Source organism: Eschrichtius robustus, chromosome 8 (genome assembly GCF_028021215.1).
Source record: "Eschrichtius robustus isolate mEscRob2 chromosome 8, mEscRob2.pri, whole genome shotgun sequence".
NCBI classification, from domain to species: Eukaryota; Metazoa; Chordata; class Mammalia; order Artiodactyla; family Eschrichtiidae; genus Eschrichtius; species Eschrichtius robustus.
The window spans coordinates 108,733,904-108,758,620 of NC_090831.1; the positions used below are offsets into that span (position 1 = coordinate 108,733,904).

Consider the following 24,717-nt stretch of genomic DNA (forward strand, 5'->3'; position numbering starts at 1 on the left):
CCTTTTGATCTAAGTAGTTTGATCAAAAGAGCCCTAAAACCTAATTCCTACTTATTCTTCAGCTGTCAGCTAGAATGTCACTCTCACAGCAAAGTCTGACTTACCCCTGTCCCACCAAAGAAATCTGACACCCCTTCCCCACCCCTACAGTTAAATGCTTTCATACAAATGTATACCCTTCTCATATATCACTTTATATAGTTTATAATTATGCATTTATTTGTATAATTGTTTGATTAATAGCTGTTCCCCAGCTAGACCACAAACTCCATAAAGACTATGAAAATTTCCCCCCTCATCATTGTAGTCCAGCATAGTGTTTATTAAATGCATACATGAGTTAATTAAGCATTTAGACTACTTTTCTTCTTTTAATAGAGTTTTGTTCTTGGGTTAGATAGAGTCATACACTGGCCATGTTAAAAATATTAAAATATTTAGTTTTAATAATAAGTTTTAAATCCGTGCTATAAACTTTCATGGTTTTCATAATTTTTAGCAATTTCAGAGAATATTTTAAGTGAAATTGGTTATCTTGGGGTGGGGATATTGCATTTGGAAGAACTTGGAAGAGAAAGCTTCTTATCTATCTTGCTATTTTAAAAAGTTTTTATTATTAAGGTTATTTATATTATTATGGGCAGTTTTTCTAATGAGACCTCGAGAACTTTAAAGCTTAGTTTATTACAGAATCTGATTTGGCTAATAGCTTTTAATAGTTTTAGAATATATTGCCAATATTTTGATTAATTTTAGGATAAGGATCATTTCCTCCAATTCCTTAAATATAAGTATTTAATAGAAAATAGGAAAAGTAATATAAAAAGTTGGTTGACTTTTTAACATAGTAATGTTTTTGGTCTGGTAATTTGCATCCCATGCATTCAGCTACTTAAAAAGTGTAGTTCAGTGGTTTTTAGTATGTTCATGGATATGTGCAACCATCACTGCAGTCAATTTTAGAACATTTTCATAATCTCAAAAAGAAACTATACCCTTTGTTATGATCTGCTTACTTTCTTATCCCTGGGCAACCACTGATTTACTTTCTGTCTCTATAGATTCTGGACGTTTCATATAAATGAAGTCATAGAATATGTAATCTTTGTGATTGGCTCCTTTCATTTAGCGTAGTGCTTTCAAGGTTCATTTATGTTGTAGCATTTGGCAGTACTACATCCTTTTTATGGCAGGTAATATTCTATTGTATGGGTATACCACATTTTTATCCATTCATTAGTAGATGGGCATTTAGGTTGTATCCCCTTTTTTGGCTGCCGTAAACATTTGTGTACAAGTTTTTTGTGTGGTTATATGTTTTGATATCTTTTGGGTAAATGCCTAGGAGTGGAATTTCTGGGTCGTATAGTAATTCTATGTTTAACTGTTTAAGGAACTGCCAGGCTGTTCTTGGTTGATTTTTTTTTTTCCCCCTCTGTTATTGAGGTAGTGTCAAACTGATTAGTGCATGTGAATTGAAGCCCTGTAAGGAAAGTGACCATCTGGAATTAGATAGCAAATCACTTGACTTCAAGTCTTTTACTCTGAGAACTCTCTGTGACAGTTGAGCTAGTCCTTTATCTTCTTTTATTTTTGTTCAGAATGCATGTATATGGACTGGCTCCATGTCTTCATTTTTTAAGTTATTTACCTACCTATCAGTGTACATACTTACATGGAGACATACATACATTCACACATACTTTGGTAAGTAGTTCACGGTGGGGATGTTAGTTGAAAGTTGGTATTTTTTTTCCTAAAATTTGTATAGTTAACATGTGAAATATTGACTGGAAGATATTTATGAAACTTGTTTATGAATTCTTTCCTTAAACAAACTGAGGCATAGATTTTAAAAGAGCTGAAAATAACTTCAAGTTTGACAGAATAGTTTCTTCTAGAATTTAGAATTTTAGATGATTAGAAAATTCACATATCTAGGTCTGAAAGTTTAAGTCTTTGACATCTATCATCTCCATTTTCTACAACCTAAAATGCTACTATGGGTGACAGGTTAAAGAAAACTTTGTTTTTTATTTTTATTGCTACATTGTGGTATTTGAGTCACAATTATGGCTTTTCACATTTTTGGCTATCTGTGCCATAAACAAATTATTGGGTGCCTCTAACTCCTGAATAATAGCCAAGCCTATTTGAAGTTATGAGAGAGAATTTCTGGTGATGAACTATCTGTACCTATAATAGTACAATAGAAGGTACAAAAAGCTGAGTCAGATGAGTGATAAAAGCAGTAAATGCTACAGAAATTAGAGGTGAGATTCAGAGAATGGAGCTTCTACTGTTGGCATGGGCTTGAGGAGAGACTTCTTGGAAGAGGTAAATGAGCTATGATTTCCTTTGTGTACAGATCTAATTTATTTTACCATTCTTCATGTTTCTTGAACGCAGGAATTTATCTTTACCCTTGTGCATATTCAACAACTCCTATTTGGGAAATCAGGTTAACATTTGGCATTTGTTAGTGTAGCATATCAGAACCAGGAAGATGCTTAGAGGTAGACTTTTCCCAGACAGTATACAGGGCAGTTGATACAGGCTGGATCATTGGTCAGGTACTTCTTCCTTATATATTATATATGTGGACTGGTGTCCCTGCCCATATTTCTCTCCAGAATCACCAGTTTTTAGTAATTTAAGTAAATCTTTTTCTTTTTATTCAGGTTTGTTTCATATATACAGTTACAAAAGGTACTATTTACTGAAGGTGGCTTGGCTGATGGTGTTCCAAAGTCACTTGCTATATTCTATTCCCCTCTGAACAGCTAACATTTATCCTACCCATTATTTGACAGTGAACTCCTCTGCTCTATTTATTTATACTTTATGATTTTGCATATTAGGAGAAATAAGCATTAACTTATCAATGTACATTTAGGAGACTTGCCGCTCCCTATTGCAGAAATTTAAGTGTAATGAAAACAAAACTCTTTGAATTTTATTTTATTCTTTTGAGGAAATTTAGTAAGATATTATGAATTTTTTACGGTATTCTAACCTGCTTTTCCAGGGCATTTAGGGCAGTAATTATGTTTATATTTATCTAAAATGTAATGCATGGATTGCAAATTAATCCTCTAGCAAGTATCTAATACTATTGATAGAAATGTTACTATTGCCCTTAGATTTACTAGATTTAATAGAACAATTTTTTTGAGATGTCCTTGAATTATGATGGGCTATTAGGCTGCTATTAAAAAGTAAGTTTTAGAATGTTTTTTAATTATGTAGAGAAGATCTTCCAGATATAATAGCATATAAAAGACCCACAGATCAAAAAAAAGAACAACAATGCCTTATTAAATGCCTTGCTCCGATTTATCTTTAAACACACACACCCACCCCCTTTTGTATGCTTATGCATATAGAAAAGACTGCAAAGAAATTTACTAAAGTCATAACAGTGATTATCTCTGGGATGTAGTAATTGTGTTGATTTCTATTTTTTAATGCCTTTTCTTTGGACATTGCCCAAAGTTTTAAATTTTGTTTTATTTTAACAAATAAATAATACATTTAAAGAACAACAAAAAAAGTAGAGGTTGTGTGTGAGTGTATATGATTTGCTTGTTCGATTGTAAACACAAATTAAAGGATCTTAATCCCATGTTAGTGAGTTTGAATTTTATTTTTTGGAAAGTGAGGAGCCATCAAACAATTTTAAGTGGAAAAGTGATGTGACTAAAGTCAGTGGTTTAAAATTTAAAAATTTAAACACTCTTGATAAACACCAAGGGCCTACTGTATAGCACAGGGAACTATATTCAGTATCCTGTGATAAACCATAATGGAAGAGAATATGAAAAAGAATATATATATATATGTATAACTGAGTTACTCTACAGCAGAAATTAAGCACAACATTGTAAATCAACTATACTTCAATTAAACTAAAAAAAATTTTTTTAAACACTCTTAAGAGCCAGTAATTTCCATTTTTAGTAGCTAATTTTGAGCAGCAGTCTTCAAATTGGGGCATGCTTATCCCTGGGAGTACATGTACACTTTCCAAGGGATACATAGGCAAAAATAGTTTTGAAGGATTCGATTTCCTGATCTATTGTTACTGTGTATTCTCTCTTAAAAATTGATCAGCCTGAGAACTTGCCTGTGGTTTAGGCCCTTGCTACTCAAAAGTGTGGCCCACTCACCAGCAGCATTGCCTTTACTAGGTGCTTGTTAGAAATGCAGAATCTCAGACCCACCCCAGACCTACTGAGTCATAATCTGCATTTTTAACAAGAACCCCAGGTGATTTGCCTGCACTTTGAAGACTTCTAGCTGTCCCATATCCTACTTCATGATTGCAAAAGAGGCATGCCTCTCATCTATTCCATGGAGTGTAAAAATCTTCAGAGTGCCAAAAAAAAAAAAAATCTTCAGAGTGCAAAGGACTGTTGTAAAAGTTGATATTGAAATTGAGAAAGTGAATGACTGGAAAAACAAAAATCCTCTTATAAAATAGGTGGCTCTCAAGTTCTTTTTTATTTTTATTTATTTTTTTGGCCACACCACACGGCATGTGGGATCCCAGTTCCCCAACCAGGGATTGAACCTGTGCCTCTTGCATTGGAAGCACGGAGTCTTAACCACTGGACCGCCAGGGACGTCCTCAATTCTTTCTTTTTAAAGAAAACAGAAGGAAGACGTAATCAACTTGTCTGTTGGTAGATCATAAAAAGTAATTTTTAATGATAGCTCATTATGTGATTTTTTGACATACAATTCAGAAGGTAGTCAAAAAATAAATAGTACTAGCAGAAATTCCTTCTGTTCCCATGTATTTGTATAAGCAAGGTTTTCAATGCATACATCTATAAAAACAGATATAGACTTGATGCTGAATCTCATTTTTATTCTAGCAGTGATATTCATCTGTATATACATGAAATAATTGTAAAAAACAGAAAAAATCCTGCCCATATCTTTGAGAATCACTATTAATACCATTTTGCTCCATATTTAATCATTATCTGTCAAAGTGCATAATATGTTCATATTGTTTTGGTCAATAGTGTACTTCTAATAGCATCCAAAAGAAATTTTTAAAATTTCTTGATCAAAGCCAAAAAAGTTTAATTAATTTATAGTCTTTTTTTTCCAGAGAGGTCATATAGAGTGAAATATAAAAGACCCTGCAGCATAAAAGAATTATTACATTAGTTAAAATTCTATAGGGAAAGTTTAAGGAAAAGCAAGAATAATATAAATTTTTGACTGTATGGGAAGAAGCTGTACTTTTAAAAAATAGATGATATTTTTATTCTATTGGTACTTTTGAAAGAACAAACATAACAGCTTTATTTAAAATGACAATATTTAGAGTACACTGGAAAATACAAGTTTTACAATCATAAGCTATGAAAAATTTTGCTTGCCAACTTAAAAATGGTAAGAATATGAGTAGATTTTCAAAATTATTTTAGGGAATATTTGAGCAAAAAAGCTTGAGTACCATTAACTGACAGCAGTAGATCCCAATCTTGTTTGCACATTCAAATTACTTGGGGAGCTTTAAAAAATCCTGATGCCCTCAGGTCATAAAACGATCTATTCTTTTGGGCCTAGGCCCAAGATACTAGACTTAGGATGAAGCTCCCACAAAAATGGTAATTTTTCTATAGTTATGTACATACACATCTGTGTTTTTTCAGTAATTACATACATACACATAGCAAGTGATCTGAAATGTAGAACAAAAGGAAAAAGATAAGGAAAATAAGTTAAAATTTGAGACGTGGAGGTTAGCCTTGATCCAGAAGGTCCACTTGCTCATTTTCACAACACATGGCTTAGTGAGAAAGTGATGGTTTTTAATCAGGATGCAGGACTTGGTAAGTGGGACTCAGGCTGGATTTCAGCTTTTACTCCTCAGTGGGATCTTGTGCAAAGTACAACGTGATACAGCAGCCCAGCACCTCTACCTAATAAGTCTAGAAAGATACCAGAAAAAATAGAGGAGAAATTAAAAAAAAGAAAAGAAAAAATTTCTGAGCTCAAGAAAGGTTCAAGTCATTCATTAGTTTGAAAAGGCCTACTAAATGTGAAGAGACTAAAAAAAGTACCCACAAGTAATATACATTCTGATGTAGGAACTTGCTGCTAGAGAAGCTGCTTGCATGCACACATCAGCTGGGCTTTGGGGGAGCCGTGTATACTCTAGGAGTAGGATGCTAGAGAAGCATCTGTACTGTAGAAACTGAGAGCTGGAGAAGCTACATGTGCTGAGGGAGTCTTTTGGGCAAGGATACTTGAACTAGGAAACAGAAACGCCCCTCAGTTCATTAGGGAGGAAGCAAAGATACCCACTGTGTCCTGAGATGACTCTCCTGCCCCGCCTCTACTGACAAAACTTAACATTGTGCCAGCTGGCCAAGGAAAAATACTTAAAGAGCCCATATCCATTTCCAAGAAAAGGCAAAAAGGATGAGTTTAGAAGTGAGAGTGAGTAAATCCATAATTGGCACACCTATACTTTAGCTTTTGATATGATCTTTTAACTATTGTTCTCAGCATTGCCTTTATTTTTAAGCTAGTTGTGTCTACTTAGTGTCTGAAGTTTTCTTCATTTGGATTACCTTATGATGCCCATTATCATTTCAGTTGAATTAATGTTACTAGTAGGCTTTTGTATTTTCATTTTCCATTCTTATAACAGGAGAAACGCAGTAAAATATTTTAAAGATTGTAAAAATGGACACTGAACTATAAGGATGGCAGTGCTTTGGAAAAAAATGCTGGCTGGCATACAGGGCATGTCGGCATGCATTATATCGGCTGGCACAATAGCTTGAACTATTGGTTGGATCAACTGATGAGCATTCTGAATTTGATAAAGGAAAGACAGAGCTCTAAGCATATAAGATACAAAAGTGTGGGTCGTCTGAAAATTAAATGAGGAAAGTTGGTTATCACCTGTAATAAACTTGTTTTCTTTTTTTTTTAAATAAATTTATTTATTTTATTTATTTGTTTTTGGCTGCGTTGGGTCTTCGTTGCTGCACGCAGGCTCTCTAGTTGCGACGAGTGGGGGCTACTCTTCGCTGCGGTACACCGGCTTCTCACTGCAGTGGCCTCTCCCGCTGCGGAGCACAGGCTCTAGGCGCATGGGTTTCAGCAGTTGTGGCACACGGGCTTCAGTAGTTGTGGCGCACGGGCTTAGCTGCTCCGCGGCATGTGGGATCTTCCTGGACCAGGGCTCGAACCCGCGTCCCCTGCATTGGCAGGCGGACTCTTAACCACTGCGCCACCAGGGAAGCCCAATAAACTTGTTTTCAAAGTTAATACCACCAAACTGCTCACATTCCATATAATAATTTTAAAAAGTCAGAACAGCATTCTAATTCACATTCTGTGCTACAGTGGTCTGTAATGCGACTTGCCATATGACATCTTACTAATCCTTGAGGAAAGCATAAAAACCAGTCAGTTCTGAACCTTGTTCAATTATCAATTATGTTATAGTTGTTAATTTATTTGTGAATTTTACATGAACAGACATACGTAGAACTGAATTTTTAAAATACTGGCATACAATTACAGCAGTATTAATCAGTGACGTACTTTGAAAAGTTCTAGAGATACAGAGATGTCAGGAGAAATTTTACTCTAAAGTTGGCACAAAAACAAGGTAGACAAGTTTTTGTGGAGGGTGGTATCCACTGTAGTAATATTTGGCCTATAATATTTTTGAATTTTTTCATAGTTTTAAGATTAGTATAAAATATTTTAAAAATATTTTTTTAAAGCTCAGATCCTATGGAGTCTCTCTGAGGAACAGAGTTTGAAAAATGCTGTGCCATAGGACTTAGGCCTTGGTCAAAGTTAACCTGTTACGAGGAGAGGGGAGAATTCTCACAAAATGGACAGTTTTGGATTAGTTAATATTGGTTTGACCTCTCACCATTAGTACAGTTTAAATCACTACATTAAGCTGGGGGGAGAAAGTTAGATCTGGTACAAAGGAAAACATGAAAAAAATTGAAATAGTGTAGTATAGAGAGAACAGTGGACAAGGACAGGAGATTGGGGCTCTAATCCCAGTTCTGTCATCAATTAATTGGTATTTTTGGATCAGTCATTAGTTTCTCTAGCCTTTTATTTATTTTCATACAAACCAAGAGGATCAGATGCTTAAGGTCTTTTTTGCACAGGATAGCATGGAATATTACAGAATAGATTTTAAAAATAAATGACACATGTAGTGACTCAAATTAAGCTAAATTGTTGCCCAGCAAAGCTATTTTGAGGACTTCATTTATCAGAAGATGATAGTGATTATTTCCATAAAATTATTTACATATAAATGAAACCTTTGAAGGTGCTTGCAAACAGTTTGATATCTTACATCTTTCTGATTCCTTTGTGGGTATATTGTTATTTTGTTTGAGGTTTGAAGAGTGTGCATATTAAGCAGCAGTAAACCTATCCCAGATCGTGTCCAACTTTAATAGTCTTTGCTTTAGGTAGAAAGGAGCCGTTCTTAGTCTTGAAATGTATTCTGAAGGTGCTAATGTTTAATTTCAGAAACGATTGTTGAGTCAGCCTTCTCAGATATTCAACAAATGAGAACTATTTTTTTTTTATTATTAATTAATTTATTTATTTTTGGCTGTGTTGGGTCTTTGTTTCTGTGCGAGGGCTTTCTCTAGTTGTGGCAAGCGGGGGCCACTCTTCATCGCGGTGCGCAGGCCTCTCACTATCGTGGCCTCTCTTGTTGCGGCGCACAGGCTCCAGACGCGCAGGCTCAGTAGTTGTGGCTCACGGGCCTAGTTGCTCCGCGGCATGTGGGATCTTCCCAGACCAGGGCTCGAACCCGTGTCCCCTGCATTGGCAGGCAGATTCTCAACCACTGCGCCACCAGGGAAGCCCGAGAACTATTTTTATATGAATGTATCAGGAAATTTTTTTGTTTTGGGGGCTGGGTGCAGACACCAAACCATATTTGCTAGCTTTCCAAGTTGATTTTTGGCTAGTGAGAGTTTCCTAGTTTACCATTCTTCCATATAGGAATGTTTGTTTATTTTGTTGCCGTTCTCTTTTCCCCCATGGTTGCCGCATTTCTTTGTGTAGAGCATGTATGTAGGTATATGTTCCCTATGTGCTTTGAGTCCTTAGAGATAACTATTATAGTCTCAGACATTTTCGAGTGCTTGGTAATAAGCAGAGTAGAGTTTTTCTCTGGGTGATGGTAAGCAGATGGCCTACCATTTACTAGATCATTGACATCCTATAATTCTCAACAACGACTCTTCAAAGTGTAGTGTAGGTATTAATTTATAAATGCACACTAAGGCCAATAAGAGTATAATAGCTTAATCAAGGTCATTTATGAAGTAAGCATTAGAGCTGAGTTTAGAATCCACATCTTTATAAATTCAGTCATATTCTCTACATAACTAGAGCATATTAACAATGTGAGACAATTTTAGATCTCATTTAGACTTAATATAAATTTGTTGTCAATGAAAGTGAAATTGTTATATGTCCAGGTTATACTTAGTGCTATAAAATTGATCTGTTGTCATTTTCTCCATCTTTTTATCTGTTAAAATGGGAGCGATCATTTTAGATTAGTTTTCTCTCTTATACTTTAGATCCTGTTCTCATTTTGTTCATTCAGTTAACTCTTCTTTCCTATATTATCAACCACTCAGTTCCTACCCCTGCCCATCATTCAGTGTCCATCAGACCAACTTTCACCAATCTTTTAAAAACTTTGTGTTAACCCCACGTCTCCCATTTATCTGCTTCTCTACACAGCTAAACTCTAAAGAGTTGGGTATATATGCTGTCATGGCTACCTCACTTATTCATTCTTTTAATTCTTTTAATGAACGTTTCCCCAGCATACCCAGCAGTAGAGAAAAGTGAATTCTAATGTTTCCACCTTCAACAATTACCAACATTTTGCTTGCCTTTTTTTTTTTCTTCAGTCTCTTTCCACCACCTCTTTTTCTTTCTTCTGGTGTATTTTATGATAAATATAAGTTATGTCATTTAGTTCTTAAACATTTTGGTGTGCATTAAAAAGAGGACATTATGTTAGTTATCGATTGCTCCCTAACAAAGTACAACAAACTTAACAGCTTCAAACAATACATTTATTTATTTATTTATTTTTAAATTTATTTATTTATTTATTTATTTATTTATGGCTGTGTTGGGTCTTCGTTTCTGTGTGAGGGCTTTCTCTAGTTGTGGCAAGCGGGGGCCACTCCTCATCGCGGTGCGCAGGCCTCTCACTATCGTGGCCTCTCCCGTTGCGGAGCACAGGCTCCAGACGCGCAGGCTCAGCAATTGTGGCTCACGGGCTTAGTCGCTCCGCGGCATGTGGGATCCTCCCAGACCAGGGCCCGAACCCGCGTCCCCTGCATCGGCAGGCAGACTCTCAACCACTGCGCCACCAGGGAAGCCCAAACAATACATTTATTATTTCATAGTTTATAGGGTCAAGATTTCAGTAATAGCTTAGATGAACCCTCTGCTTCAGGTTTCTTATATGGCTCCTAAGTCAAAGTGTTGACCAGGGTTGGGGTTTCATCTGTTGTCTTGAGTGGGGAAGAATCTGTTTCCAAGTTTATGTGATTATTGGCAGAATTCATTTTCTTGAAAACAGTTGGCCAGAGGCTGCCTCTTTTCATTGCCATGTGGGCCTCCACATGTGGTGTTTTGCTTCATCAAAGCCAGCAAGGGAGAGAGTAGGAAGAGTATGCTAACAGATGAAAGTCACAATTTTCTGTAGCCTAGTCCCAGAAATGATATCCCATTACTTTTGCTGTATGTTCTGTTGGTTAGAAGCAAGTTACTAGGGATTACACAAGGGCATGGAATACCAAGAGGTAGGGGTCATTTGGGGCCATCTTTGAATTTCCCTGCTAGAGACAATTTTTCTTAGAACCACAATGCCTTTATTTTACCTAACACATTTAGCAGTAGTTCTTTAGTAATACCTAATACCTAGTCCATTTTCAGTTTTCTCTGTTAAAAAAATGCCGTCTTATAGTTTATCTGAATCAGGATCCAAACACTCATTGTATCTGTTCTTGTAGCCTTTTAAAATTATTTTCATCAAGAATAGTCTTAACTATTCTTACTATTCTCCCACCATTTTTCTTTCATCCATTGATTTGTTGAAGAAACCAGGTCGTTTGTTCTGAACAGGCTCCCACATTCTGGATATGTCCAGTTGCTTCTTTGTAGTAGCATTTGACTAATTCCTCTGTCGTACTTTGTATAGATTGGGAGTTATACGGAAGGACTTCCTTAGATTTTGGATCAATTTTTTCTTTTTTTAAAGACTCTTCCCTAGGTGGTGCCACGTACTTTGTTTTTGTATCACTTCAAGAGACACAAAGTCTGGGGGTGACAACTTGATCCCTTTATGGTAGAGTTTCCCATCCACCTTTCATTAATGGTTTTAATCTCCAAAGATAACCATTGTTAGAATAAGCTAGTTTGTTAAAGTTACCAATATTCGATTTTTCTGAGTCTGTCATTCCTTTCACATTTATTAGCTGGAATTTTTTTTGTATAGAATTCTCCTTCATTCATTAGAGCTTTTTGGTTGCTCTGAAATAGTTTTATTGGAAAAGCAAGATAAATGTTTTATTCCTTTTCATGACCAATTTTCAAAGTAATGTGTTGATATATACCTCCAGGTGTCTGACTTTTTCTTTTTTAAAAAGAAAAGCATTTATGAACCTTAGGCTTTTTATGTATTCATTGTGTTTTTTAAAATTTCACTAGTCATTCTTTTTGGTGCCAGATTGTTCCGTCTTTGGCAAATGGGAGCCCCTTCAGGCTTGCTGCTCCTGTGTTCCTTTGACATGACCTCATTAATCTTTATTTGTTTTCTTGCTTTTTGGTATGGCAAGGTATCCTTTGTTTATCATGCCCTGATGAGGGAATGATGTTTAGAGTTCACAGCTGGAAACTAGGAATGCTTGTTGTTACTGGATTGTCATTTCTTTTAGACCCTTTTAGGGGACATAGCTAGGAAATAAATATTTTTTTAAGAGAAAAATATTTTGAGTTCATACTGCTATTTCCAGTTCAAATTTGATTTATGGGATGGATTGTAACTTCCATAATTTTACAATTCTATTATTTTTTCCTATGTCATCTTTACTACGTTGAGTCTTTCAGTCCATGAATACGATATATCTTTCCATTTATTTAGGTTGTCTTTCTTTCATTAGCATTTTGTAATTTTTAGGGCAGAGAGCCTCCTTACATGTTTTGTTATATTTATATTTATTTCCTTTGAAGCCATTGTAAATGGTTTTGTGGTTTTAATTTTGGGTTCCACTTATTTATTAATTATTTATTGTTAGAATGTAGAAATGCAGTTGACTGTTGTTGTTGATCTTGTATCCTGTGACGTTGCTGAACTCAAGTTCTAGGAAGTTTTTTCTGTTTGTTGTTTGTTTTTGGTAAATTCCTTGGGGTTTTCCATGTGACAAATTATGCCATCTGCAAATATGGACAGTTTCATTTTTTTCTTTTCTGAAAGTTGTATTTCTATTTAGTTGAATTGTCAGGTTTTACTTTTATTTTCTTTTTTTTCTGGATTTTGAATTTATATATAGGGGATGTGTTCTCAGTGTCAAGTTGTAATGGATTTACATGTGTTGTCTTCTAGTACTTATATGTTTTTTGTACTTTATATTTAATTTTCTGATCCATTTGAAATTTAATCTGATATACAAAAGTGAGGTATAAATTTAATCATGTTTCCAAATGGCTGTCCAGTTATTTCAACATCACTTATTATGAATTTCATATTTTCCCCACTGACTTGTGGTGCTACCTTGCTTATTTATTGACTTTTATGAACTTGTATTTTGATAATTCTCTTTTGTTCCCAAATGTCTACTTATGTATAAAATCCTCCACTGTTTTAATCATAAAGACTTCATAATCTGCTTTAACATCTCGTAGGGTCTAGTCCTCCCTTGTTGCTCTTTTGTTCTTTTTCAGGGTTTTGGGGCTGGCTTGATTTTTTATATAAACTTTATGTGAATTATATCACCTTTTTAAAAAATTTTTATTAGAGTATAGTTGATTTACAATGTTGTGTAAGTTTCAGGCGTACAGCAACGTGAATCAGTTATACATATACATATATCAACTTTTTTTTTTTAAGATTCTTTTGGCCATTACTTGTTAGTTAACTATTTTATATATAGTAGTGTGTGTATGTCAATGCCAGTCTCCCAATTTATCCCTCCCCCCACTTATCCCCTGGTAACCATAAGTTTGTTTTCTACATCTGTGACTCTACTTCTGTTTTGTAAATAAGTTCATTTGTACCCTTTTTTTTTTAGATTCTACATATAAGTGATATCATATGATATTTGTTTTCTGTGTCTGACTTACTTCACTCAGTATTAGTCTCTAGGTCCATCCATGTTGATGCAAATGGCATTATTTTGTTCTTTTTTATGGCTGAGTAATATTCCATTGTATATGTGTACCACATCTTTATCCATTCGTCTGTTGATGGACATTTAGGTTGCTTTCGTGTCCTGGCTATTGTAAATAGTGTTGCAGTGAACATTGGGGTGCATGTATCTTTTTGAATTATGGTTTTCTCTGGGTATATGCCCAAGAGTGGGATTGCTGGGTCATATGGTAGTTCTATTTTTAGTTTTTTTTTTCCTTCTGTTCTTTTTTTTTTTTAAATTAATTAATTAATTAATTTATTTATTTATTTATGGCTGTGTTAGGTCTTCGTTTCTGTGCGAGGGCTTTCTCTAGTTGCGGCAAGTGGGGGCCACTCTTCATCACGGTGCGCGGGCCTCTCACTATCGCGGCCTCTCTTGTTGCGGAGCACAGGCTCCAGATGCGCAGGCTCAGTAATTGTGGCTCACGGGCCTAGTTGCTCCGTGGCATGTGGGATCTTCCCAGACCAGGACTCGAACCCGTGTCCCCCGCATTGGCAGGCAGATTCTCAGCCACTGCACCACCAGAGAAGCTCCTATTTTTAGTTTTTTAAGGAACCTCCATTCCGTTCTCCATAGTGGCTGTACCAATTTACGTTCCCACGAACAGTGTAGAAGAGTTCCCTTTTCTCCACAACCTCTCCAGCATTTATTGTTTGTAGATTTTTTGATGATGGCCATTTTGACCGGTATGAGGTGATACCTCATTGTAGTTTTGATTTATATTTCTCTACTGATTAGTGATGATGAGCATCTTTTCATGTGCTTTTTGGCCATGTGTTTGTCTTCTTTGGAGAAATGTCTATTTAGATCTTCTGCCCATTTTTTGAATGAGTTATTTGGGTTTTTTTTTTTTCATATCGAGCTGCATGAATCACCTTTATTTATTGTCTAGTTTCAGGGAAATACTTGTTCTTATTTTTGGGTATAATTAAATTATAAATTAATGTGGAGAGAATTGACATCCTTATGATGATGAGTCTTCTTGTATAGGGACATACTATGCCTTTGAGTTTATTTTAGGCTTACTTATGTACCTTTTAGGATTGTTTAAAGTTTTTCTTCATAGGTTTTACACATTTCTTTTTTAAGTTTATGCCTAATATTTTATTTTGTTCCTGTTGTAAGTGGGGTCTTTTCTTCCATTATATCTTCTAACTGCTTTTTGCTTTTAAGTTTGAAGGCTCTGGTTTCTGTATTTTAACTTGATATATTTTTTTCAAACTAAGTTTATAGTATTTTTTTTCTGTTGATTCTTTGGTGTTATCTAAATAATGTAATCTTATCTGCAAACAAGTAATTTTTCATTTTCCTTTCTAATATGTATGCTGTAATCACTTTGCCTCTTTTTTACTAAGTTATAGACTTATTTTTTAGAGCAGTTTTAGATTTACAGAAATATGAAGCAGATAGTACAGAGAGTTCCCATATACTCCCCAGCAGTCTTTACTATTATTAATTATATAACTAATATTATGATTACGTACTATATTATTACAATTGATAAAGCAACATTGGTACATTATTATTACTATAGTCTATAGTTTATTCAGATTTCATTAGTTTTTGCCTAATGTGCTTTTTCTGTTCCAGGATCTCATCCAGGATTGTATTTAATTGTTGTGTCTCCCAGGCTCCTCTTGGCTGTGACAATTTCTCAGACTTTGTTTTTGATGACTTTTATAGTTTGAGAAGGACTGGTCAGGTGTATTGCAGGGTGCCCCTCTCTTGGAGTTTGTGTGATTTTTTTTTTCCCCCTCCTGATTAAGATGGGTTATGGTGTTTTGGGAGAAAGATCAAAGAGATAAAGTGCCATTTTCATCACTTTATGTACATAACTATTATCATGATTTTTCACTATTGATTTTTACTTTGATTACCTGGTCGAGATAGTGTTTGTCAAGTTTCTCTACTGTAAAGTTATTTCTTTTTCTTCTTTGCATACTGTACTCTTTGGAAGGAAATTACTATGTGTAACCCACTGTAGAGCCCACACATAGAATGGGGAATTATGCTCTCCTCCTTTAGGGTAGAATACCTATGTAATTTATTCAGAATTCTGCATGGGAGATTAGTCTCTGCCATTTATTAATTTATTCAGTAAGTTATATCAATTTGGACTTCATGTATACTTATTTTGTCCTTTGGGTTATAATCTAATACTAGTTTATTTTGTGGCTCAAATTGTTCCAGATTTGGCTCTTGTGCCCTTTTGACATAACCCACATCAATTGATTTCTTTTTAAGCACTTCTTTACTTTCTGGTACTACAAAATGCTCCAGACTCATCTTGTGTATTTCCTGCCCCATTTCTTCATGGAGCCCTGGTTCCTTTTATTGGAAAATGATATCAGAAACTAAGATTTGGGTATTAGGTAAGCTCCTTGCTTCTGGGGTGTTGTTTATTTTAGTAACTCTCAGCTGACAAAGTGAAGCAATAAATTTATGTATACTAATATAAATTTATGTATAGAAATAAATTTATATGCACATATCTAAAAATATTTCTATGTGTAACCATTTGTATCTATATTAAATTAAACATGAGTTTCTACTGATGTCTCCTACTCTATTCCATTACTACATGGATAATTCTAGATTCCTCCCTTTGCTGATCTGTAAATTTCCACCCCAGTAGTTATAAACCTGGCTCTAACCATTTGCAAAGCATCTTAATTTTTCAGTTTTAGTATACATGTATACCAGTATCAGAATTGTTTATCTGTACCTTGTAGGACTCAAGTTTATTAACTAGAGTACAGAACTCATGTACAGTTTCTTCTGCCTTTAGTCTTACATACTCCATTCATTTACAGAGTTACTTAGGTCAGTACCTTTTCCCCATTGCCTTAAGTGGCGTTGTTTCATACATTTGTAATATAGTTAGATTTTCTTGTCACAGTTTGCATTCTTTCATGGAATCCTCTAACTTCCTAATTTTTTTTTTAACTTGTATGCGTTAAGGTTTATTCTTTTTTCTTTTTTTTAAACTTTGGATTTATTTATTTATTTATTTATGGCTGTGTTGGGTTTTCATTTCTGTGCGAGGGCTTTCCCTAGTTGCGGCAAGTGGGGGCCACTCTTCATCGCGGTGCACGGGCCTCTCATTATCGCGGCCTCTCCTGTTGCGGAGCACAGGCTCCAGACGCGCAGGCTCAGTAATTGTGGCTCACGGGCCTAGTTGCTCCGTGGCATGTGGGATCTTCCCAGACCAGGGCTCAAACCCGTGTCCCCTGCATTGGCAGGCAGATTCTCAATCACTGCACCACCAGGGAAGCCCAGGGTTTATTCTTAATGTTGTAGAGTTCCATAGGTTTTGACAAATGTATAATGTTATATATCTGCCATTTACAGAACCATTCAGAATAGTTTCACCACCCTAAAAAATCCTCTGTTTCACCTGTTCGTTCCTTCCCCTCTCCCCCTTAACCCTTGGCAAACTGATCTTTTTACTGCCTATAGTTTTGTCTTTTCCAGATGTTCATATAATTTTTTAATTTAGCAGCATTCATTTATGATTCCTTCACGTCCAGATGTTCATATAATTTTTTAATTTAGCAACATTCATTTATGATTCCTTCATGTCTTTTCATGGCTTGATGGCTCATTTCTTTTTATTTATGAATAATATTCCATTTTGTGGACATACCACAGTTTATCCTTTCACCTATTGAAGGACATACTGATTGCTTTCAGTTTTGGGCAGTTATGAGTAAAAGCTGCTATAAACATTCATGTGAATGTTTTGGTTTGGACGTAAGTTTTCAACTCATTTGAGTAAATACCTAGGAGTCTGATTGCTGGATCGTATGGTAAGATATGATCACTCTACCATTTGGCATTCCCACCAGCTGTGGGAATTGAATCCTCAATTCTATTTGGTACTCTCAGGTTTTTAAAAAAAGTTTTATTGGAGTATAGTTGTTTTACAATGTTGTGTTAGTTTCTGCTGTACAGCAAAGTGAATCAGCTATGCGTATACGTATATTCCCTCTTTTTTGGATTTCCTTCCCGTTAGGTCACCATAGAACATTGAGTAGAGTTCCCTGTGCTATACGGCAGGTTCTCATTAGTTATCTGTTTTATACATAGTAGTGTATATGTGTCAATCCCAATCTCCCAATTCATCCCACACTCCCCCTTCCCTCCCTGGTATCCATATGTACGTCCGTTCTCTATGTCTTTGTGTCTCTTTCGGCTTTGCAAATAAGTTCATCTGTATCATTTTTCTAGATTCCACATATGCGCGAGTACTGTCAGGTTTTTTTTTGATTTTAGCATTCCAATAAGTGTGTAGTGATAATCTCATTACTGTTTTTTGGGTTTTTTGGGGGGGGGCCACGCCATGCGGCATGCAGATCTTGAGGGCTCTTTTAGTTGCAGCATGCGGGTTGTAGTTCCCTGACCAGCGATCACACCCGTGCCCCCTGCATTGGGATTGCAGTCTTAACCACTGGACTGCTAGGGTCCCTCATTACTGTTTTAATATGTAATTCTCTAATGGTATGTGATGTTGAGCATCTTTTCATATGTTTATTTTCCATCTATATACAGATGTCTGCTCACATCTTTTGTCTGTTTTTAAATTCGGTTGTTTGTTTTCTTATTGCTGAGTTTTAAGAGTTCTTTGTAGGTTTTGGATACAGACCTCTACCATATGCGGGTTTTACAAATATTTTCTCCCCATCTGTGGTCTGTTGTTTATTTCTCTTAACAGTGTCTTTTGCAGAGCAGAAGTTTTTAATTTTAATAAAGTCCGACTTAACCAATTTTTTTCTTTCATGGATTGTGCTTTTGGTGTTTAAGGTCATGGTCAAACCCAAGTCACCTAATTGTCTCCTGTATTATCTTCTAGGAGTTTTATAGTTTTGTGTTTCACATTTAGCTCTAAGATTCATTTTGAGTTAATTTTTGTGAATGGTGTGTGGTCTTCATTTTTTTTTTTTTTTACTATGTGGATGCCCATTTGTTATAGCACCTTTTGTTGAAAGGATTCTGTTTTCTCCACTGAATTGCCTTTGCTCTTTTGTCAAAGATAATTGATTATTTGTTTGGGTTTATTTCTGAACTCTATATTCTTTGCCATTGATCTATGTTCTTTCACCATTACCACACTTTCTTGGTTACTGTAGCTCTAAGTAAGTCCTGAAGGCAGGTAGTGTCATTCCTCAACTTTGTGCTTCTTTAGTATTGTGTTGGCTCTTCTGGGTCTTTTGTCTTTCTATATAAACTTTAGAATCAGTTTGTTGATATCCACAAAATAACTTGCTGGGATTTGTTTGGGATTGGATTGAATGTATAGATCAACATGGAAAAACTAGTGTCTTAACAATATTGAGCCCTATATCCATGAACATGGACTATCTCTCCATTATTTATTTAGATTTTCTTTGATTTCTTTCATTAGTAGTTATAGTTTTCCTTATGTAAATCTTATACATATTTTGTTAGACTTATTCTTAAGTATTTTCTTATTCTAAGTGGTAATATAAATGGTATTGTGTTTTTACTTTTAAATTCCAATTGCTTATTGCTGGGATATAGGGAATCAGTTGACTTTTGTATATTAACCTTCTGTCCTGCAACCTTGCTATAATTGCATATTAGTTTCAGGAGGTTTTTTGTTGATTCTTTGGGATTTTCTATATAGACAATGATGTCATCTGTGAACAATGCCAGTTTTCTTTCTTTCTTTTCAATCTGTATACCTTTTATTTCCTTTTTTAGTTTAATTGCATTAGCTAGAACTTCCAGTATGATGTTGAATAGGAGTGCTTTCTTCCTGATGTTAAGGAGAAAGCATATAATTTCTCACCATTATGTTAGCCATAGGTGTTTTTAGATGTTCTTTATCAATTTGAGGATGGTCCTTTCTACTCTGGTTTGCAGAGATTTTTAATTTTGAATGGGTGTTGGATTTCGTGAAATGCTTTTTCTCCATCTGTTGATACATGACTTTTCTTCTTTTGCTTGTTGATGTGATGGATTTCATTGATTTTTTAAAATCTATTTTTTATACAGCAGCTTCTTACTAGTTATCTGTTTTATACATATTAGTGTATATATGTCCCAATTTCCCAATTCATCCCACCACCATCAACCGCCCCCCGCCCTGCTACTTCCCCGTTTGGTGTCCATATGTTTGTTCTCTACATCTGTGTCTCTATTTCTGCCCTGCGAACTGGTTCATCTGTACCATTTTTGTAGGTTCCATATATATCCGTTAATATACGATATTTGTTTTTCTCTTTCTGGCTTACTTCACTCTGTATGATAGTCTCTAGGTCCATCCACGTCTCTACAAGTGACCCAATTTCGTTCTTTTTTAATGGCTGAGTAATATTCCATTGTATATATGTACCACATCTTCTTTATCCATTCGTCTGTGGATGGGCATTCAGGTTGCTTCCATGACCTGGCTATTGTAAATAGTGCTGCAGTGAACATTGGGGTGCATGTGTCTTTTTGAATTATGGTTTTCTCTGGGTATATGCCCAGTAGTGGGGTTGCTGGGTCATATGGTAATTCTATTTTTAGGTTTTTAAGGAACCTCCATACTGTTCTCCATAGTGGCTGTATCAATTTACATTCCCACCAACAGTGCAAGAGGGTTCCCTTTTCTCCACACTCTCTCCAGCATTTGTTGTTTGGAGATTTTCTGATGATGCCCATGCTAACCAGTGTGAGGTGATACCTCGTTGTAGTTTTGATTTGCATTTCTCTAATAACTAGTGATGTTGAGCAGCTTTTCATGTGCTTCTTGGCCATCTGTATGTCTTCTTTGGAGAAATGTCTATTTAGGTCTTCTGCCCATTTTTGGATTGGGTTGTTTGTTTTTTTAATATTGAGCTGCATGAGCTGTTTATATATTTTGGAGATTAATCCTTTGTTGGTTGATTTGTTTGCAAATATTTTCTCCCATTCTGAGGGTTGTCTTTTGGTCTTGTTTATGGTTTCCTTTGCTGTGCAAAAGCTTTGAAGTTTCATTAGGTCCCATTTGTTTATTTTTGTTTTTATTTCCATTACTCTAGGAAGTGGGTCAAAAAAGACCTTGCTGTGATTTATGTCAGAGTGTTCTGTCCTATGTTTTCCTCTAAGAGTTTTATAGTGTCCAGTCTTACATTTAGGTCTTTAATCCATTTTGAGTTTATTTTTGTGTATGGTGTTAGGGAGTGTTCTAATTTCATTCTTTTACATGTAGCTGTCCAGTTTTCCCAGCACCATTTATTGAAGAGACTGTCTTTTCTCCATTGTATATCCTTGTCTCCTTTGTCATAGATTAGTTGACCATAGTTGTGTGGGTTTATCTCTGGGCTTTCTATCCTGTTCCATTGATCTATATTTCTCTTTTTGTGCCAGTACCGTATTGTCTTCATTACTGCAGCTTTGTAGTATAATCTGAAGTCAGGGAGTCTGATTCCTCCAGCTCCCTTTTTTTCCCCCAAGACCACTTTGGCTATTCAGGGTCTTTTGTGTCTCCATACAAATTTTAAGACTTTTTGTTCTAGTTCTGTAAAAAAATGCCATTGGTAATTTGACGGGGATTGCACTGAATCTGTAGATTGCTTTGGGTAGTATAGTCATTTTCACAATATTGATTCTTCCAATCCAAGAACATGGTGTATCTCTCCATCTGTTTGTGTCATCTTTGATTTCTTTCATCAGGTCTTATAGTTTTCTGAGTACAGGTCTTTGACCTCCTTAGGTAGGTTTATTTCCAGGTATTTTATTCTTTTTGTTGCAGTGGTGAATGGGAGTGTTTCCTTAATTTCTCTTTCTGATCTTTCATTGTTAGTGTATAGGAATGCAAGAGATTTCTGTACATTAATTTTGTATCCTGCAACCTTACCAAATTCATTGATTAGCTCTAGTAGTTTTCTGGTGGCATTTTTAGGATTATATATGTGTAGTATCTTGTCATCTGCAAACAGTGACAGTTTTACTTTATCTTTTCCAATTTGTAGTTCTTTTATTTCTTTTTCTTCTCTGATTGCTGTGGCTAGGACTTCCAAAACTATGTTGAATAATAGTGGTGAGAGTGGACATCCTTGTCTCGTTCCTGATGTTAGAGGAAATGCTTTCAGTTTTTCACCATTGAGAATGATGTTTGCTGTATATGGGTTTGTCATATATGGCCTTTATTATGTTGAGGTAGGTTCCCTCTATGCCCACTTTCTGGAGAGTTTTTGTCATAAATGGGTGTTGAATTTTGTCAAAAGCTTTTTCTGCATCTGTTGAGATGGTTTTTATTCTTCATTTTGTTAATATGGTGTATCACATTGACTGATTTGCATATATTGAAGAATGCTTGCATCCCTGGGATAAATCCCACTTGATCATGGTGTATGATCCTTTTAATGTGTTGTTGGATTCTGATTGCTAGTATTTTATTGAGGATTTTTGCATCTATATTCATCAGTGATATTGGTCTGTAATTTTCTTTTTTTGTAGTATCTTTGTCTGGTTTTGCTATCAGGGTGATGGTGGCCTCGTAGAATGAGTTTGGGAGTGTTCCTTACTCTGCAATTTTTTGGAAGAGTTTGAGAAGGATGGATGTTAACTCTTCTCTAAATGTTTGATAGAATTCGCCTGTGAAGCCATCTGGTCCTGGACTTTGGTTTGTTGGAACATTTTTAATCACAGTTTCAATTTCATTCCTTGTGATTGGTCTGCTCATATTTTTTATTTCTTCTTGGTTCAGTCTTGGAAGGTTATACCTTTCTAAGAATTTGTCCATTTTTTCCAGGTTGTCCATTTTATTGGCATAGAGTTGTTTGTAGTAGTCTCTTATGATGCTTTGTATCTCTGCAGTGTCCGTTGTTACTTCTTCATTTCTAATTTTGATATGAGTCCTCTCCCTCTTTTTCTTGATGAGTCTGGCTAAAGGTTTATCAGTTTTGTTTATCTTCTCAAAGAACCGGCTTTTAGTTTTATTGATCTTTGCTATTGTTTTCTTTGTTTCTATTTCATTTTTTTCTGCTTTGATCTTTATGATTTCTTTCCTTCTACTAACTTTGTTCTTTTTTCTCTAGTTCCTTTAGGTGTAAGGTTAGATTGTTTGAGATTTTTCTTATTTCTTGAGGTAGGATTGTACTGCTATAAACTTCCCTCTTAGAACTGCTTTTGCTGCATCCCATAGGTCTTGGATCATTATGTTTTGATTGTTATTTGTCTCTAGGTATTTTTTTATTTCCTCTTTGATTTCTCCGTGATCTCCTGGTTATTTAGTAATGTATTGTTTAGCCTCCATGTGTTTGTGTTCTTTACGTTTTTTCCCCGTGTAATTTATTTCTAATCTGATAGCGTTGTGGTCGGAAAAGATCCTTGATATGATTTCAATTTTCTTAAATTTTCTGAGGCTCAATTTGCTACCCAAGATGTCATCTATCCTGGAGAATATTCCATGTGCACTTGAGAAGAAAGTGTAATCTGCTGTTTTTGGATGGACTATCCTATAAATTTTAATTAAATCTATTTGGTCTATGCTGTCATTTAAATTTTGTGTTTCCTTATTAAGTTTCTGTCTGGATGATCTTTCCATTGGTGTGAGTGAGTCCCCCACTATTATTGTTACTATCGAATTCATCTTTTATAGCTGTTAGCATTTGCTGTATGTATTGAGGTGCTCTTATGTTGGGTGCGTATATATTTATAATTGCTATATCTTCTTCTTGGATTGCTCCCTTGATCATTATGTAGTGTCCTTCCTTGTCTCTTGTAACATTCTTTATTTTATTTTATTTTATTTTATTTTATTTTTTTAAGAAATTCACGTTCTTTTATTTATTTATTTATTTATTTATGACTGTGTTGAGTCTTCGTTTCTGTGCGAGGGCTTTCTCTAGTTGCGGCAAGTGGGGACCACTCTTCATCGCGGTGCGCGGGCCTCTCACCATCGCGGCCTCTCTTGTTGCGGAGCACAGGCTCCAGACGCACAGGCTCAGTAATTGCGGCTCACGGGCCCAGTTGCTCCGTGGCATGTGGGATCTTCCCAGACCAGGGCTCGAACCCGTGTCCCCTGCATTGGCAGGCAGATTCTCAACCACTGCGCCACCAGGGAAGCCCACATTCTTTATTTTAAAGTCTATTTTATCTGATACGAGTATTGCTACTCCAGCTTTCTTTTGATTTCCATTTGCATGGAATATCTTTTTCCATCCCCTCACTTTCAGTCTGTATGTGTCCCTAGGTCTGAAGTGGGTCTCTTGTAGACAGCATATATATGGGTCTTGTTTTTGTGTTCACTCAGTGAGCCTGTGTCTTTTGGTTGGAGCATTTAACCCTTTCACATTTAAGGTAATTATCGATATGTATGTTCCTATTACCGTTTTCTTAATTGTTTTGGGTTTGTTTTTGTAGGTCCTTTTCTTCTCGTGTTTCCCACTTAGAGAAGGTCCTTTAGCATTTGTTGTAGAGCTGGTTTGGTGTTGCTGAATTCTCGTAGCTTTTGCTTGTCTGTAGAGCTTTTGATTTCTCCATCGAATCTGAATGAATCCTTGTCGGATGTAGTAATCTTGGTTGTAGCTTCTTCCCTTTGAGCACTTTAAATATATCATGCCACTCCCTTCTGGCTTGTAGAGTTCCTCCTGAGAAATCAGCTGTTAACCTTATGGAAGTTCCCTTGTATGTTATTTGTTGTTTTTCCCTTGTTGCTTTTAATAATTTTTCTTTGTTTAATTATTGTCAATTTGATTACTGTGTGTCTCGGCGTGTTTCTCCTTGGGTTCATCCTGCCTGGGACTCTCTGTGCTTCCTGGGCTTGGGTGGCTATTTCCTTTCCCATGTTAGGGAAGTTTTCAACTATAATCTCTTCAGATATTATCTCGGGTCCTTTCTCTCTGTTTTCTCCATCTGGGACTCCTATAATGTGAATGTTGGTGAGTTTAATGGGGTCGCAGAGTTCTCTTAGGCTGTCTTCATTTCTTTTCATTCTTTTTTCTTTATTTTGTTCCGCGGCAGTGAATTCCACCATTCTGTTCCAGGTCACTTATCGGTTCTTCTGCCTCAGTTATTCTGCTATTGATTCCTTCTAGTGTATTTTTCATTTCAGTTATTGTATTGTTCATCTTTGTTTGTTTTTTCTTTCTTCTAGGTCTTTGTTAAATATTTCTTGCATCTTCTCAGTTTTTGCCTCCATTCTTTTTCTGAGGTCCTGGATCGTCTTCACTATCATCATTCTGAATTCTTTTTCTGGAAGGTTGCCTATCTCCACTTCATTTGGTTGTTTTTCTGGGTTTTTATCTTGTTCCTTCAT

At 35.7% G+C, this 24,717-nt stretch overlaps 1 protein-coding gene across 5 annotated transcripts in view; it reads left to right on the top strand.

The window, feature by feature from the left end:
• The window catches only part of MKLN1 (muskelin 1), a 353,982-nt gene that overhangs the window by 175,998 nt on the left and 153,267 nt on the right, over nt 1–24,717 (top strand). The window lies entirely within an intron of this gene.